The sequence below is a fragment of the Neomonachus schauinslandi genome, chromosome 10, assembly GCF_002201575.2.
Source record: "Neomonachus schauinslandi chromosome 10, ASM220157v2, whole genome shotgun sequence".
Taxonomy (NCBI): Eukaryota; Metazoa; Chordata; class Mammalia; order Carnivora; family Phocidae; genus Neomonachus; species Neomonachus schauinslandi.
The window spans coordinates 104,156,946-104,173,101 of NC_058412.1; the positions used below are offsets into that span (position 1 = coordinate 104,156,946).

At 38.4% G+C, this 16,156-nt stretch overlaps 1 protein-coding gene and 1 pseudogene across 1 annotated transcript in view; one reads left to right on the forward strand and one right to left on the reverse strand.

Annotated features, from left to right (window-relative positions):
• PLCB1 (phospholipase C beta 1) overlaps positions 1–16,156 on the reverse strand; it is a 679,194-nt gene that overhangs the window by 14,058 nt on the left and 648,980 nt on the right. The window lies entirely within an intron of this gene.
• LOC123326146 lies at positions 13,982–14,123 on the forward strand (annotated as a pseudogene).

Here is a 16,156-nt window from a genome sequence, read left to right on the forward strand (position 1 = left end):
TATCCACAGCCTTTGCCTTCTCACCTTAAGTTGCTCTTACTAAAGCATACAGGCTGCTTCTCTACCTTTTGCATATGAGGTGGTCATGTGACTTATTTTGGCCAATAGGGTGTTAGCAGACATGGCCCAAGGAGAGGCTTGAAAAAGCACTTGTGCATTTCAACTTTCCTTCCTGTTACTCTGGTATGGCCATGGGAACATGCCCGGTCTAGTCTGGTAGAGGAACATAACTGGGTCACTCCAGTCATCCCAGTCACACAGCCTGAATTGTCCAAGATCAACCAGCAAGTGGCCAGTATACTGATATGGAAACAAGTCCGGCTGAGATCAGTAGAGTCACCTACCTGACCTATACCTAACCATAAATGTATGACCAAGCCCAGCTAAGCTCTACTCAGTCCGGATTGGCTGAACTCTGCAAATTCATGAACTACATAAATATTTATAATTGCACACCAGTGAAGTTTTGTGTTTTTAGGCAGTGTTATTGTAGCATGTCCCCCATGACCTCCACAATTTCTTTCAAAATTGTGCATGAAATTCTGGGGCCTTGACATGGGATGAATTGTTTGTCCTGTCCCAAGAGCCATACTCTTGCTGCTTTGTATACATACCACCACCATTCAGCATCTAAAAGCAAATAATACTATAATGGGAGTCAATAATTTTGCTACCTGGCAAGCCACTTCATCTCAGTGAATGTATGTGCTCCGGGCCTTGAAATTTTTGTGTCTGTCCTGGAGTATTCTCCCCTTAGAGGTGCCTACTATTAAGGCCTAGGAGTCTTCTATTTTTAGTGAAGTGCTTCCTGTAGGATGAATCAGCTGGGGTCTATCAGAGCTGGGAATAAAAATAATTGTGAGTGAGGGAAGAAATTTTTATTTTACCAAAATGAGTAATCACAGGCCAGTGACCTCTTGTCAAACTGAAAGTTACCACTGTACTTAAAAAACCAAAAGATGGTTTAAATCTCTGAAGACCCGTGCTCTGGGCCAAAGAAGTTAAGAGACTTATAACTTTGAGTGAATGCACATTTAGCACATTATTAACTGTCATTCCTTAACTAAGGAAACTGAAGCCTACCACTCCAGCGTTTTAGTGCAGAATCAAGATCTGAACACCAAACTCTTGCCACTTAATCCAGGGCTCCATCCCCCCCATTCAAAGCCAACTCCCATTCTGTAAAAATAGAATTTGTGATGATCTCAGTAACCTGCTCTGCTGTATGTTGAGAGTAGAATCACAACTCCACTGTATTTTCCTGGCATGTCTAGGATTTAAGAATGCTTTTACAAAATAATTGGAAATTGTCTTTTACTGAAAAGTGATGATAAGGAAGGGTTCCATGGCATAGGGTCTTACTGACATGCTGCCCTTTTAGTAACAAGATACAGGCTCTTGGAAACAATAGGGACTCTCACCCAGCTGCAATTAGCCTGGTCTATTTCTCAGCCTTCACTGGGTTTTTCTATTTGCATCTGTCATGCTTAGAAGACACTGGCTTTTCACCCCCCACTATGTAATTCTTCAGCTTAGGATCTGTTCATTTGGTCAGCTGGCTGTTTTCCTGTTTGCCATTAAGTGCAGTCTAATTTAATCAGATTATTTCTGTAAAGAACCATATACTACAAGAAGGAACAAACAAATGAAAAATTGTAAGAAGAAAATCATCCCAGTTTACAAGAAAAAAAAAATCTCTTGGGGTAGAACTGATCTAGTAAATATTGCTAGTAAATTGTAATGAAATATGGAACAATAAAAATAATGATGATTTAATTATAATTTACTGAGTTCCTATTATGTGGCAGGCACTGTTCTTAGGACCTTTTTCTTTTAAGATTTTATTTATGTATTTCTGTATTTATTTATTTATTTATTTATTTGAGAGAGAGAGAGAGAACATAAGCAGAGGGAGCAGTAGAGGGAGAAGCAGACTCCCTGCAGAGCAGGGAGCCTGATGTGAGGCTCCATCCCAGGACCCTGCGATCATGACCTGAGCCGAAAGCAGACACTTAACCAACTGAGCCTCCCAGGTGCCCCAGGACTTTTCATGTATTAACTAGTTTAATACATGTTCATTAATTTCAGAATCTCCAAATTCACATACCTATGGGGCCCAAGAAACAACATAAATCTGTGAATTAGATTTGGTATAAGGCAGTGGAGAGGCACCAAGACCTGTGGCCAACTGGAATAGTATTTCATGTTTAAACACTCAAATTCAAAAATGTATACAGGTACCAAGAGTCAAGTAAAAGGCTTGATTTAGTTTGCAGGCCACCAGTTTGTGGCTCCTGATTAGCTGCACTATAAGGAGCAAGGGTATGACAGTGAAGGATGATCTATGCCCATCGGTAAGAAGCTAAGAAAGACCACACCAGAAGAATCCTATTCTCTCTACCACATAAACCCTAAAGGAATCAATAAAAAGCCTCAAGTCAATTGAAATAAAAGGCTGTTCAAAGGCTAATTATTTTTAGATGAAGTGTGTATTTCTTTTCAATCAAGTGGAATGCCACCAGCAGGGAAGAATTGAATTTACATTATGAATTCAATTCCTGTACTGAGTCACATTAGAAACAAATGTCTATAGCGCAGATGGTGCACATAGCCATCTCAGATAAAGGGGAGCTCCGGAAAAACATTCTCTGGGGGATGTCTTGGGCTGGGATCCTTTGAGACATTCCAGAAGTGGTCACTGACACCTTATTCTCACGGAGGGTCCAGCCCCTGTGTGGGTCCTCCTTTGGATCAGAGTGTCCTCATAGGCACACACCTTTGTCTTAACTCCTTTTAAGACTTACCAAAAGCATTGGTAATTATCCACCTTGAGCCCTAGCTAAGAACGCTCTCTCTCGAATTAAAGCCTGTGCATTAAAAAAAAAAAGAGACAGGCTATGTCAAACGTCCTGGAATGAACTCAGCCATGTCCCTGGAGAACGCCCTTCTCCTGATCACCTAAAATTAGTTTTGGTTTTTTCTTTTTCTTTTTATAATATATTCAAGAGTGGTTAGCAGTCCTAGGGTTTTATCAGGATAATTGATTTTGATTCTTAGGGAGAGAGTATTTCCTAATTATATAGTCACTCCTTCTAAATATAATATTTATGTCTTCTGGTTAAATCACTGTGGTTTTATGTTGGCTGTTTCCAACTTGATTTGAGAATAAACGAGACATTTGTTCTCCTGGCCTCAGGGGTTTTGAGAAGTCTGATTGTCATTCCTGAATTCTTCACCCAAGGTGAAGTTGGAAAACTATGATGGAATTTCTCAGAGAACAAACTGACCCAGGGCTGGGTAAAAAGGTAAATGAGTGTCTGGGGCTGGGCTGGAACGTGGTGACCACAGAGGGCGTTCCTCGGCTACAAAGAGCAGCCACCCAATCTTGCCACCTAGATTGCTGCCACATGCATGCTGGAGGTTGCTACATCTGATTTTATCAGAAGAAGCTAGCAATCTGGATTTTCATGTTAAATCTTCTGGTTTGTCAGTGTTGGCACCTAAGTTAGAAATGTATAAAACACTGTGCAGGTCTGGGGTGCTTGCAGCCCAGGCTCAGCTGGAGGAGCCTGTGACTCTTGATCTTGGGCTCATGGGTTCAAGCCCCATGTTGGGTGTAGAGATTGCTAAAAAAAATAAATAAATAAACTTAAAAAAACAACAACAACACTGTGCAGGTCAATTTACAACCTTTGAAATATCTGGGTAGTATATTCCATGAATCTGTCTTTGAACTTGATCTAAAAGTCTCCTGAGGCCTCTCCACTCTGGGATTGGCCTCCAACCTCTTTGCTGAATAAATGGAAACATAACTACATGGCCCTGGTGTCCTGAATCTTTGATAAGGCACCAATCACTGGGAAGGAGAAGACACTTCACTTAGCTCCTCTGGAAGGCGGTTGCTAAATAATTTGGGATGTCTTCCTATTCTCCCATTTCCTCATTTGCCAACTTGTGGTGATGTGACTGTGCTAAATGCATAGGGTTTGGGATGGGAAATCTGATAAACCTAACTGCAAGGTGTTTTTATAGAAATGTCTTTTTTAAGTCTTCTAGTCTAGATCCTTCTGCTGATGGATCCCTTTTTTCCAAGAGGTCTGCAGAGGTGATTTGGAACACAAAGTGGTTACTGCACGGACTTTATCATTGGGGTATTATACAAGGGGCAGTCAATTTAGAGTAATTCTAGGTATAGCAGATTTGAATTCCATTATCTTGGTCAACAGTGCAGAAAATGACTAGTTATCGCCCAATCCATTCCTCCTTCCATGGGGTCTGCTGTGCTTGCATGGCACTGCCTAGGCAGGGACAATGTTTCCAAGCCCTTCTCACTATCTTTGCACCCAGGTGTTGACCGTTTGACCAGTTCTTGCCTCTAGAAGTCAAGGCAGGACTTTTTAGAGGCATGCGAGGTATCTCTACTGTTTCTTTCCCTTTTCCAGCAAGGTTCTAGAGGATGGTGGAGTCACATTATGAAAAGAACCTGGTGCTCTGAATTAGCATGTGGAAGCATGCTATCCACCAACCAGAAACACCCACACTGGACTTTGTTACATGGAAAAAAAAATAACATTTTATTGTATGAAGCAAGTGACATTTTGGTACTGTTTGTCACAGCAGCTAATGTTACGCTAACCAGTACATACTTGCATAAATAATTTATGTTGCATGATTTACATTAAGTTTAGAGGAATGCTGAACATACATGTAGATATTATAAGTGTTTCTCCTATTTATGATTCATCTTTCTTAGCCAATTTTTATACCATAAAGATGGCCTCTTAAAGGGGCTTATTTGATTATTATGAATTTAAAGTAGCATGAGAGAATAATCCTAACAATAAATCTTGAGTACTTTATAGCTATAAGAAAGAAAGAGCTAGTGCTATGAAACCCAGGGGCATTATTACTTTCCATCACTCTTGATCCATTTCTCTTCTACAAGGAAAATGCAGGCATGAAAAAAAAATCTCCCTTTTCTTCTTTTGTTATCACTAGATTAAAAGTGTCTATAGAACCTATAGTGTATGGCTATAATGAAGTTACTCTTGTAAAGGCAGCCCTGGGTGACTTCATTTAAGTGCTATTGCAAATCAATGACAAAATATGATTCCTTTTTCTTCTGCTTAGACAACAAGGCAGAGCTAGTCAGCTAAATCTTACTTTCTGCTTCCACCTTCTCATCAATTAACAATCTCCTGGCATGCACAACCCTGAGGTTGCTTCCAAAAACTTGTGTGATTTCTTCAGATTATCCAATATAGAGGACTAAAAGCCCTTCTGACAGATCATCGGCATCCTTACTTACACAGGAATAAATGTCTTCAGGGAAAGCTACTGGTGACAGAAAGTCTAGTAGGTTCTACCACATCTGTTCTGGTTCTTGGTTGGCCTTGCCAGCCAGAGAGCCACCATAATCTCAGATCATGGTACACAACCCGATGCTTGCAGTATAGTTCTGGATGGCAAATGCCACTGAATCATGGCTCAATCTCAACCTTTACCCATTTTTTGGCCTTTACTCTGGCTTTACTCTAAATTATTGAATACACATTCAATAATTTATTCACTCATTTATCTAAAATGTAGAGAGTACCCGTGCATATACCTGGCACTGTGATTAATGCTAAGTGTAGAGATATGAATGAGACATAGCTCTAGTTTCAAGGAGTCCCCAGACCAGTGGGAGGATATGAAGCCTAAAACAATGATGTGATATGCTGAGATAAGTACCAAGATCAAGTTATAAGCAACATGCAGTAATAGCACAAAAGAGTTTCCCTGTCCTTGGTGTCACAGAGTAGGAATTACCTAAGACTCTAAGTACCGGACATCATTAAACTCCAGTCCTTTTGCATACTTGTCCAAGTGACTGCCACCAAATTTTATCAAGGGCCGACCTGTGTAACTTTCCCCTTACTCTCTGTTGCACATACAATTACATTACAAAATAATTTAAAAAAGAAAAATATAAGAACTCTGAATTATGTTTTAAAGACAGAGCCATTTTATCTAATTGTATGCCAAGTAGAATAAAACACCTAAATGTTGAAAATATCCCATGATGCAGCAGAGATCAGTGACCTAGGAATAGCGGAAAACATGATTACATGCATAAGTTTTGATAGTGCAATCCAAAACCCCACTCAGAAACCTATCAACCTAATCCTTACCTATGAGTCCTAACTATGAATGACCATCTTTCAATACATGTCAATCAAAAAGATACGACAGAATTTTCAGCCATGGGTAGAATATTTCAGATTCCACTCCTAAGTTGTCTGACTTCTTCCGGGGTGGGAAAAACGTCCTCTGCTTAGCTCTTCCAGTTAGAATTAGATTGAAAATGTATTTCAACATTTTTTATCTGAAGAATATAACATACTTCTTGTGGTAATAATGATAAACACAGAAATTAGGGCAGGGAGAAGCAAAGTGTGTGAGGTTACACAGGACATCAGCATCACCTGGGATCTTGTTAGAAATGCAAGTTCTCAGGCCCACACCAAATGTACTGAATTTAGGAACTTTGGGTGTAAGGACTCATTCATCTGTGGGTATCATTCATGGCTGCTTCTGATGAATCCTAAAGTTTGAGAACCACTGATTTAGAACATAAATAAGTTGCAGGCGATTCCTATATACACATATTATTGATAATCATTCATATATTTAATTATTAAGTTTTGCCAAGACAGTAGTGTCAGATTTAGAAAATATTTTGTAAACAAATTTAGAAAATATTTTGTAAACACCCTTGACTATTGTCAAGGTACTTATATCAGATACAAGGTATTGGGTTCAATGCCATCAAAAGTTGAATTATTAAGGCTATAACAATATAATCTTGGGGGGCTTTTCACTCAATTCTGGAGGCTAACTATAACAGTGAATATCATTGCCCAACATAGAACTCTGCAGAACAACCACTGCAATGCAGACTGCCCTATTTCCAACTGCGTGTTTTCGCTAGTGGAGAGCATAGCTGGCTAGAAGTGCCACCCAGGAGTTGGCATATGTATACCCCAAGGGCCCTAACCCTTGGATGGAATAACTCTAAGGTGCATGTTCTAAATAGTCCTCCAGAGTTCCCTACTAGGACTGAGCACCAGTTGTCCACAGTCGTAACTTACTTGATAACAAACACACATTTTTATTGGCTGCCTTCGCTTTCCTACTTCACTTCCCTACCCCCTACTAGTTTCCTGGGATCACTTCTCAGGCACTCATTTTTATTTGATATTTATTTATTTGTTTACTTAGTTATTTAAATTCCAGTATAGTCAACATACAGTGTTATATTAATTTCAGATGTACCAGACCTTGAGGCAAGGATGTGTGTTCAAAGAATGTTTCTGAGAAGTGATCCCAAATGAGATCTATTCCTCACTTCTCAGAAACATTCCTTGTACTCACATCCCTGTCCCAGGGTCTGCTTCTGGGGGAACCCAAACTAAGACATTAACTTAGTTTGAGTTTATTAGCTGACATATTTTAGGTGTGTGCAAATTGCAGGGATTTTGAGATGGATGTGTCCCACTGTCTGATGCATGTTGGTATTATTTGACTTGCTTATAAACAGGAGTTCAAACTGCTGTGAAATTATTTCTGTGAGAAGAGAAATTGATGTACCGGAGAAAAGAAAGGCTGAAATGTGCCCAGCATAGTGATGATGCACATTTATTTCCCTCTTCATCCAGCAGCATATGGAACAGTGGGATAAAACCAAATGCCAATTGGTTCTGCTGTTTTTGTTACATAACATTTCAAGTGAAAGAAAGGCTATCAAGAAAAACTATGCTGAACACTGAGATGAATAAATAATGTGTGGTATAGTGAGCATATTCAAAAAGAGTTTATCCCATCAGAAGACCCAATGTATTCCAAATCTGTTACTGCACTGGATTTAATAACAAAAATATAACCATATCCTTAAGAAAATTGCTTTTGCATAATAATTGAGTAATAACACCAGAGATATAATTAATGTATGTTTAAAGGAAGAGGTTTTTGCTTTAAAATAAATTTTTAATATCTAACTGTCAAAATGCATTTTCAATGCTTTTCAAATAACTAAAAAGTTAATTGGCATTTCTTCTCTTTAGCCTGTCTTTTAATCAAATGCTCTGTCTCAAGAAAATGGCCCATCTCAAAAATTAATGACTTTTCCATCATTTATGTCTCAAACAAACAGAGTAAGTGCATGATTCTTTACTAACAGTTCCTGTGCCTTGATCAAATGTCATTAATACAAATACACAAATTAAACTTGTTTGCTTTATGCAAGTATGTTTGCATTTCATACTTGTGAGCCAAATGCAATCAATATTTTCAAGTAGAAATGTCACTGATTGAGACATGAAACCTGATTTAAAATATAGTCTTTTGGATTAAAATTTAGCAGAAAAATAACTGGCAATTTGGCTTTCTTTCCCCTTTACTCATCCACAAAGTTTTGTTCACCTTCTCCTACTCCCCTAAAATATTTATTTTTATGTCTAATATTTATTTAATAAATCAGTAACCAACTTGGAAACCATATAACAGAATACAATTACAGATTTGTCTGTCAAGTCAAACATGGACACCATGATGGTATGGACTCTTTCAAGAAAGTTAGGTCTACTATGAGGTCAAAATAATGTGTTGAAAGTCAAGCAACTGATTGGAATTATTTAGTTTCTAATTGAATTTGGAAACTCATTGATGATTATCCTATCAGTATATGAACTCTTCTTGCGAGTTCTCTTAAGACATCAGGAAAATCATGTTCAAGAAACAAATATGAACACACTGATAATATACCAATTTCTTGAAGAGAATAAGCCTTAAGATGTTTTTCCTGATTCACCCAGCATGGGTCCCTGTGGAGGTATGTGGATTACTTCAACTAATCACTGAATTGAGGAATGAATATTTATTGAGCACCCACTAATGTATATAATTGGCTCTAGGGAGTTGCTTGGGGAATCTTGAATAGTATATAAGTTGTTTCTAAAGGGTTAGAAGCTTAAAAAATATATAATTGGTGAGCCAAGGCAAAATCCTATAATGACATGAGCTAGTCATACAAGATGAATTGCCAAATCAGTGAGTATTATTGATTTGGGAATTGTGAATCACTGTAGAGAGACTTGACTCTGAGTTATTCCGTGAAATCAAAGTCTACAGTTACCACACATAAAACAAACCAATAGCCAATGCTTTAAGCACAAGGGTTTTCTTCTCCTAGGCCTTTCGTACCTGTTCTGTAATGACTATGACTATGAATATTTATTGAACATTTACTATATGCTGGGTACTAGGTTAAGTGACTGGCATGGATTATCTCTGTGAATTGCCTCTTTGAAGTCTCCCATTATTCTAGGCAGTAAATACTATTATTATTTAATGGCTAAGTGACACAGCTAGTCACACAGTTGGTAAATAATGAAGTCAGAATTCAAACTCAGTTATTCTTTTTTTTCTTTTTTAAAAATATTTTATTCATTTATTTGATAGAGACACAGCGAGAGAGGGAACACAAGCAGGGGGAGTGGGAGAGGGAGAAGCAGGCTTCCCACAAGCAGGGAGCCCAATGTGGGGCTTGATCCCAGGACCCTGGGATCATGACCTGAGCCAAAGGCAGACGCTTAACGACTGAGCCACCCAGGTGCCCCTAAACTCAGTTATTCTTTTTTTTTTTTATAATTTTTTTTTTTAGATTTTATTTATTTATTTGAGACAGAGAGAATGAGAGACAGAGAGCATGAGAGGGAGGAGGGTCAGAGGGAGAAGCAGACTCCCCGCCGAGCAGGGAGCCTGATGCGGGACTCGATCCCGGGACTCCAGGATCATGACCTGAGCCGAAGGCAGTCGCTTAACCAACTGAGCCACCAGGCGCCCCTAAACTCAGTTATTCTTAAATGACAGTCTCCAATTACGTATAATGACCTCCTCTCCTACCAAACACTAGTAAGAAGCCTACATATTTGTATTCCCTCAATGACTTGCTAGAATAAAAAGTTGGTGGGAGCTTTTTTGTAGAATAAAGGAGGAACAAAGGGAAAATTGATATATATATTATCACGGTAGGTAGACTGGAGAACAGGATATTATGGTTTTTTTTTTTCTTTCCTCTCCTATTCCCATTGTGTTATCCAGGTCTTATCACATTCAAGTAGATATTTATTCAGTTGAATAATCCATAACCTTTGCAGGAAAATATTTTACTTGGTCTAATAGACTTCAACTTGAGCCTATACTGGAAAAAAGACCTCAACAAGAAACAAGAAAGGTTTTTGACTTGACAGAAGACTGAGATAAAAAATTCAAAATGTTTTCAAAAGATAGCTAGAAGGCCATCTCTAGAAGAAAAAGTTCTGCAACTCAGCTGTGTGGGATAAAATCACTTTATAAAGCCTCGATCCTCATAGTGTGGTTCTAGGACCAGTGGTATTGCCTCCATTCACCACAGAATTTGCATTTTTAACAAGATCTCCAGGTAATTCACATGTATATTAAAGTTTGAGAATCATGGGCTTAGAGATATTTGTTATGATTTTCATAATGTGGAAAGAAAGCTGAACAAGTACAGGCTGGGTTATTTTCAAATATTTTCTATTTGTCAGCAGATGATATTGACCAAAAAAGTTCCAGATTTGGTGCTTCTTTAAGATGAATTAAAGCTATTGAGCCAGTCAAGAATGAGCTCACTTTTCTTAACTGCTGGCCTCAGAAGTGCACGAGCCAGTTAGGAATAGGGAGGGGCATCTTACCAGAAACAGGCTGTGTTTTGGAGTTACAGTAATCAAGAGATTGGTTCAGACACAAGGATAGACAAGTTCACCAATGGAATAGAATAGGTAGCCCAGAAATTAACCCATGTGTATATGGAACTTTGATATATGAACATGGTGGCATGGCAGACCAATGGGAAAAAAAGAAATTATTTAATAGATGAAGTTTTATTTTTATTTTTTTTTTAAGATTTTATTTATTTATTTGACAGAGAGATAGAGAGAAAGCACAAGTAGACAGAGTGGCAGGCAGAGGGAGAAGGAGAAGAAGGCTCCCCGCTGAGCAGGGAGCTGGACACAGGGCTCGATCCCAGGACCCTAGGATCATGATCTGAGCCGAAGGCAGCCGCTTAACCAACTGAGCCACCCAGGCACCCCAACAGATGAAGTTTTAAAAAGATGGCCATCTATTTAAATAAATATGAAATTTGATCCTCACCACACACTATGTACAAAGATAAAATTCCAATAAAGATTTAAAAGCCAAAACTAAAACTTTAAAACTTTTAGAAGAAGTATAAATAAGTATATTTCAGACCTTGGGGTATTTAAGTGTTGCTGAACCAAGCCTCAATAACTAACATTAAAGCAAAAATTAAATGCTTTAAATTAAGAAATTTGTTAATCCAATGACAGCTTGAATAAAGTGAGAAACAAGTTATGAACTGACAAAGATGTTCACAACACACACATCTGACAAAAGCATAGGATTGAGAATATATAAAAATTGCTATAAAGCAATGAGAAAAATAACCTAGTTTAAAAAATAAGCAAAAAATACAAATAGGTATTTTACTTAAGGAACACATATGGCTAAAACCAAAGCAACAACAAACAAAAAGAAACGATCATTTTCTTCATTCTCTTCATCAGAGAAAGGCAAAAAAGGTCTCAATGCTATACCATCTTATACCTATTTATGGGAAATAGTAAGAAGACTGACTTGAATATCAACCGTTGACAAGTGTCTGAATCAACAGGGTCTCTCATATACTACCGAGGGAGGTGTAAAATGGTACAATTACTTTGGAAGACAATTTCGTATCATTTTGTAAATTCATATTCCCTATGACATAGCAATTACACACTTTGGTATACAGCCAAGAAAAACTCTTGAACAGAGTTTGCATGCTAGGGGATGTGTGCAGGAATGTTCATAGCAGATCTTCTTATAACAGTGATAACCTGGAAATCCCTAAAATGCCCATCAACAGGAGAGTGGATACACAAACTGTAATATATTCATGGAATAGAGTGTTAGAAGTCAAAGCAAACTGGGATCACACCCAGCAATGTAGATAAATCGTATAGACATATAGTTAATTTTATTTTATTATTATTACTATTTTTTAAAGATTTTATTTATTTATTTGACAGCAACGCAGTGAGAGAGGGAACACAAGCAGGGGGAGTGGGAGAGGGAGAAGCAGGCTTCCAGCGGAGCAGGGAGCCCGATGAGGGGCTCGATCCCAGGACCCTGGGATCATGACCTGAGCCAAAGGCAGATGCTTAATGAATGAGCCACCCAGGTGCCCCTTAATTTAATTTTAAAACATGTATTAGTATATACATAGAGAAAAGTGCATATATCATAATTGTAGTAGGTCAATTTTTAAAAAGACTGCATTTCCTCACTCCTCACTTGTGCCCTTTTTTTGTGTGAATATAATATGGCAAAAGTGACACTGTTCCATTTCTTAAAATGCCTCCTGTGCTTCCACTCTTGCTTTTTGAACCCTACTACCAACATGTGAACAAGCCTGAGCTCGCCTACTGGCAGAGGAGAGACCATTTGGAAAGATCCTGTTGTTCTAACTGAGGCCATCTTAGATCGGCCTAAAGCCAGCTGACCCCCGAACTTGAAAGACAGTCTGGCCAAGATCAGCAAAGCAGTGTACCTGGCTTTTAGCTAACACATGTTTGAGGCCAATCAGGAGCAGAAGAATTCTCACCAACTTATGACTAATATTGAATACTTACTGTTTTAGGTTACTGAGTTTTGGAAATGGTATCAACAATAACTGGTACAATAAATGTATAGATTTATGGGTAGTTGTTGTTTTTTTTTTTTCCCCACAAAGTGACCACATCCATTTAACCAGCACCCAGATCAGGAAAAAGAATATTACCAACACTCCAGAAGTTCCCTTCTCACCACCTTCCAATCACTAGCCACCCTGTCCCCCACCCTATCTTAGTAGGATAGATAGCTATTCTTTTAACTTCATATACATGTAATAAACCACATACACTTTTTTTTGTATCTGGCTTCTTTCATGTAATATTTTGTTTGTGGAAATCATCCATTATTCTGTATGCCGTTGTGTTCATTTTCATTGCTATATAGTATTAAATTGTGTGAATATGTTACATTGTATTTATTGATGTAATGCTTGATGGACATTTGGCCAGTTCCAGTTTGGGGCTATTACGAGTGCAGCTATGACCATTCTAGTACATATCTTTTGGTGAATATATGTGCACTTTCTGTTGGTCTATCAATATATTTTTAAGTGAAAAACATAGGTCTCAAAAGATTATATATGGTATAATACTTGATCATGATAAATTTACATATATTCTCATAGTTCAGTAGATACTTTTAACTTCATTTGATGCTATTTTATGAAGTTAAAAACAACTAAAACCAAAAAATAAAATACCACAGGAATGTCAATAAAATGTCATAGGAATACACATGCATATGATGTATATACATGTATATATATATGTATGTGCATATATATATGTATAATGTATGTGGATTCATATACCTATGCAAATATAAAAGTACAAGAATTATACATACAAGATTGAGATTTACCTTGGAGGATAAGAGGGTGGGGAGAGAGAGGCAGGGATACCAGAGCAGGGAAAGCCAGTGTTCTTGTTTTTGTGTTGTATAATTATTTCACTGGTATTAATTATATTATAAATATATGACCAATATCATCTTGTGTGGACCCATTTGAGGGATGTATCCTGAACTAAGGATTATTATTCATTCAATTCCGTTCACCTGATGTCTACTTAAACTAAACACGTCTAGGGCTACCAAAATAAAGTATGTGGTTATCACCGAGGGGTCCCAAAAAGTCACCAATCCATGTGGTAATTTTATATTTGAAAATACTGAAGACCATAAAGTGTAAGTGGCTTGGCCAAAGTCATTCATATATTTTCATGACATGAATACAGTGTGAATCGCTTCTCGGCCTTTTGGCTAAGATCGAGTGTAGTATGAATCCAGTGTGAAAAAAGTACATTTTAAAAGTAAGGGATTTTCTCCTCTATTCTTTATGCTTGGTATGAATTCTGTTTCCTTACAAACGCCGAGTTCTGACGTTGGAAACATTGCCATCATAATCTCCAATCATACATTACTCACTTGCTTCTTAAAATAAGATGTTCTTGCTTTCCCCCACTTGAAGAAGTATTCTTTCTTTGGTGAGGTTCTGAACCTTCCTATTAAACTTGCTAGAATGCAGAATGGAGAAATTAGAAAGGTGGGTTGTTTTGTCTTGTCCTGTTTTGCAGGAAATGTCATTAATTACAACACATTTCTTGTATTTCTTAGAAGTTGGAGGGAGTCCTGAGTCAGGAAGAGCTGGTGATTTGGAATAAGTTTTGTTACAGCTGGGTGAACTTGACCTTTATAGACTTCCCTCCCAAGTCTAAATCAAGAGAGGGATTTGGCCACAGAATTACAATAGAAATACTAGCATCGTTTCCCCATTTCTTATTGCTTACCTAAGAGCACAACTTGAAATATATTCTGGCCTTCATTTCTCTTCTGAGCAATACTCTAGAATTGATGGCGGTGGGGAGGACCTGAACCTCACCTCACCCCCATTTCTGAAATGTCTGAATCTTCCTCCCTTCCAAAGCACATGCTCAAGAATGTCAGGAGGGTAAGATTTCCAGATCAATTCTATATTTTGGTTACATCCCCTTATTAATCAGATGTTTTTGCTACTTTCACAACAAAAAGAAATTCCAAAGTCACTGTGCACACATCATTAAAATTTCCCCTTTCCCTATTATGTTATTTAAACTTCTCCTACATATCAATTAGTTTGAAAAAATAAGTCTTTAGGCTATCCATTAATTGCTGCGCTGTAGACATGATCTGTATTTAAAATTATGAAAGGAAAATTAAGCTGCAGCGGGAAGGAGCCTTGGCTAACACTGAAGGCTTCTTAGCCCTTCAGAGAAGCAAAAGGAGATAATGGGGACAGGGAATACACAGGAGGCTCCTCTCTGAGTTTGTCATTCGCCAGCGTGGGATGTGAAAACAGACTGCTCCAGCTGTAGGCTCTTCTTCCTTGCTTTTCAGTTTTCATTTTGAATTCTTACTGTATTTGGTCATGCCCAGGCAGAAGAAAACGGTTGTCAGCCAAATGTCCTTTTCTAGTAGAAATTTATTATAAATAGTCTGAAGGCAACTGGCTTCATAATGAATTTCCCTACCCTGCCTCCCCCTTTCCTGCCCCCCCCCCCCAACAAAAGCAGCACATCTCAGTCTGTAATCTTGGGTAAGTCTGTGGGAGGTGAGAGGGGGTGGATGGAGGGAGAGGGGGGAGAGACGAGAGGTGTCACAGCTTACCCACCAGTGTCTTGACTTTAGTCAACGCTGTGGTTTTAGTGGAAGAAATATTACTTGTAAGGCAGAAGAGGTGGCAGGATTCCCTGTTGCTTGCCCAGAACCCCTGGGTTTTGAGGGTTCATAAGCTTCCCTCCCTCCCTAATCAAGGCTCTAGGCTGTGCTGAAAAACATCCTTTGCGATCTGTCTGACCCAGTCCTGCCTTGCTAAGTGGTGGTTTCAACAAGTGAGGACCCTGGAACTGATTTTTAAGAACTGGAAGGAGAAAGGAAAGATGGAAAGAAAGAAAGTGACTCATGGGTGACATTTTTCATACCCTCCCTACCCAGAACAGTTTAAGTTTATGGATGTTTATTTTGCCTTCCTGTGCTCTTCCCCTTTTCTGTCTGGCTTCTTGTTTTTGCCTAGCCGTGATTAATCATTTTGACTCCAGGTCTGGCAAAGCCAAGCATCACGGAGTCGTTCTTGCCCTCTAGTGGTGAAATGCTAGAAAGTACTAGAAATGCTTTGTGGTAAGTCAACGTTTAGAGCTTGGGGTAAGCATTTTCTTTGCAGAAGACTTTGGCCATAGCCCACTCAACCATATAAAATGTTTCAGTGTAGGAGACTGCTGAAGGGGCAGAAAACATCCCATTCTGGGTGTCATCATTTAGGAAATTCATATAGAAGAGAATCTTTCTAGGGAAATGCTTTCTTTTCCTTGATTGTATTGAATTTTTATTTCAGAGGCAGTTATTTTTAAGTCTTTACATTTCTCTCCACAGTACAAGTGTT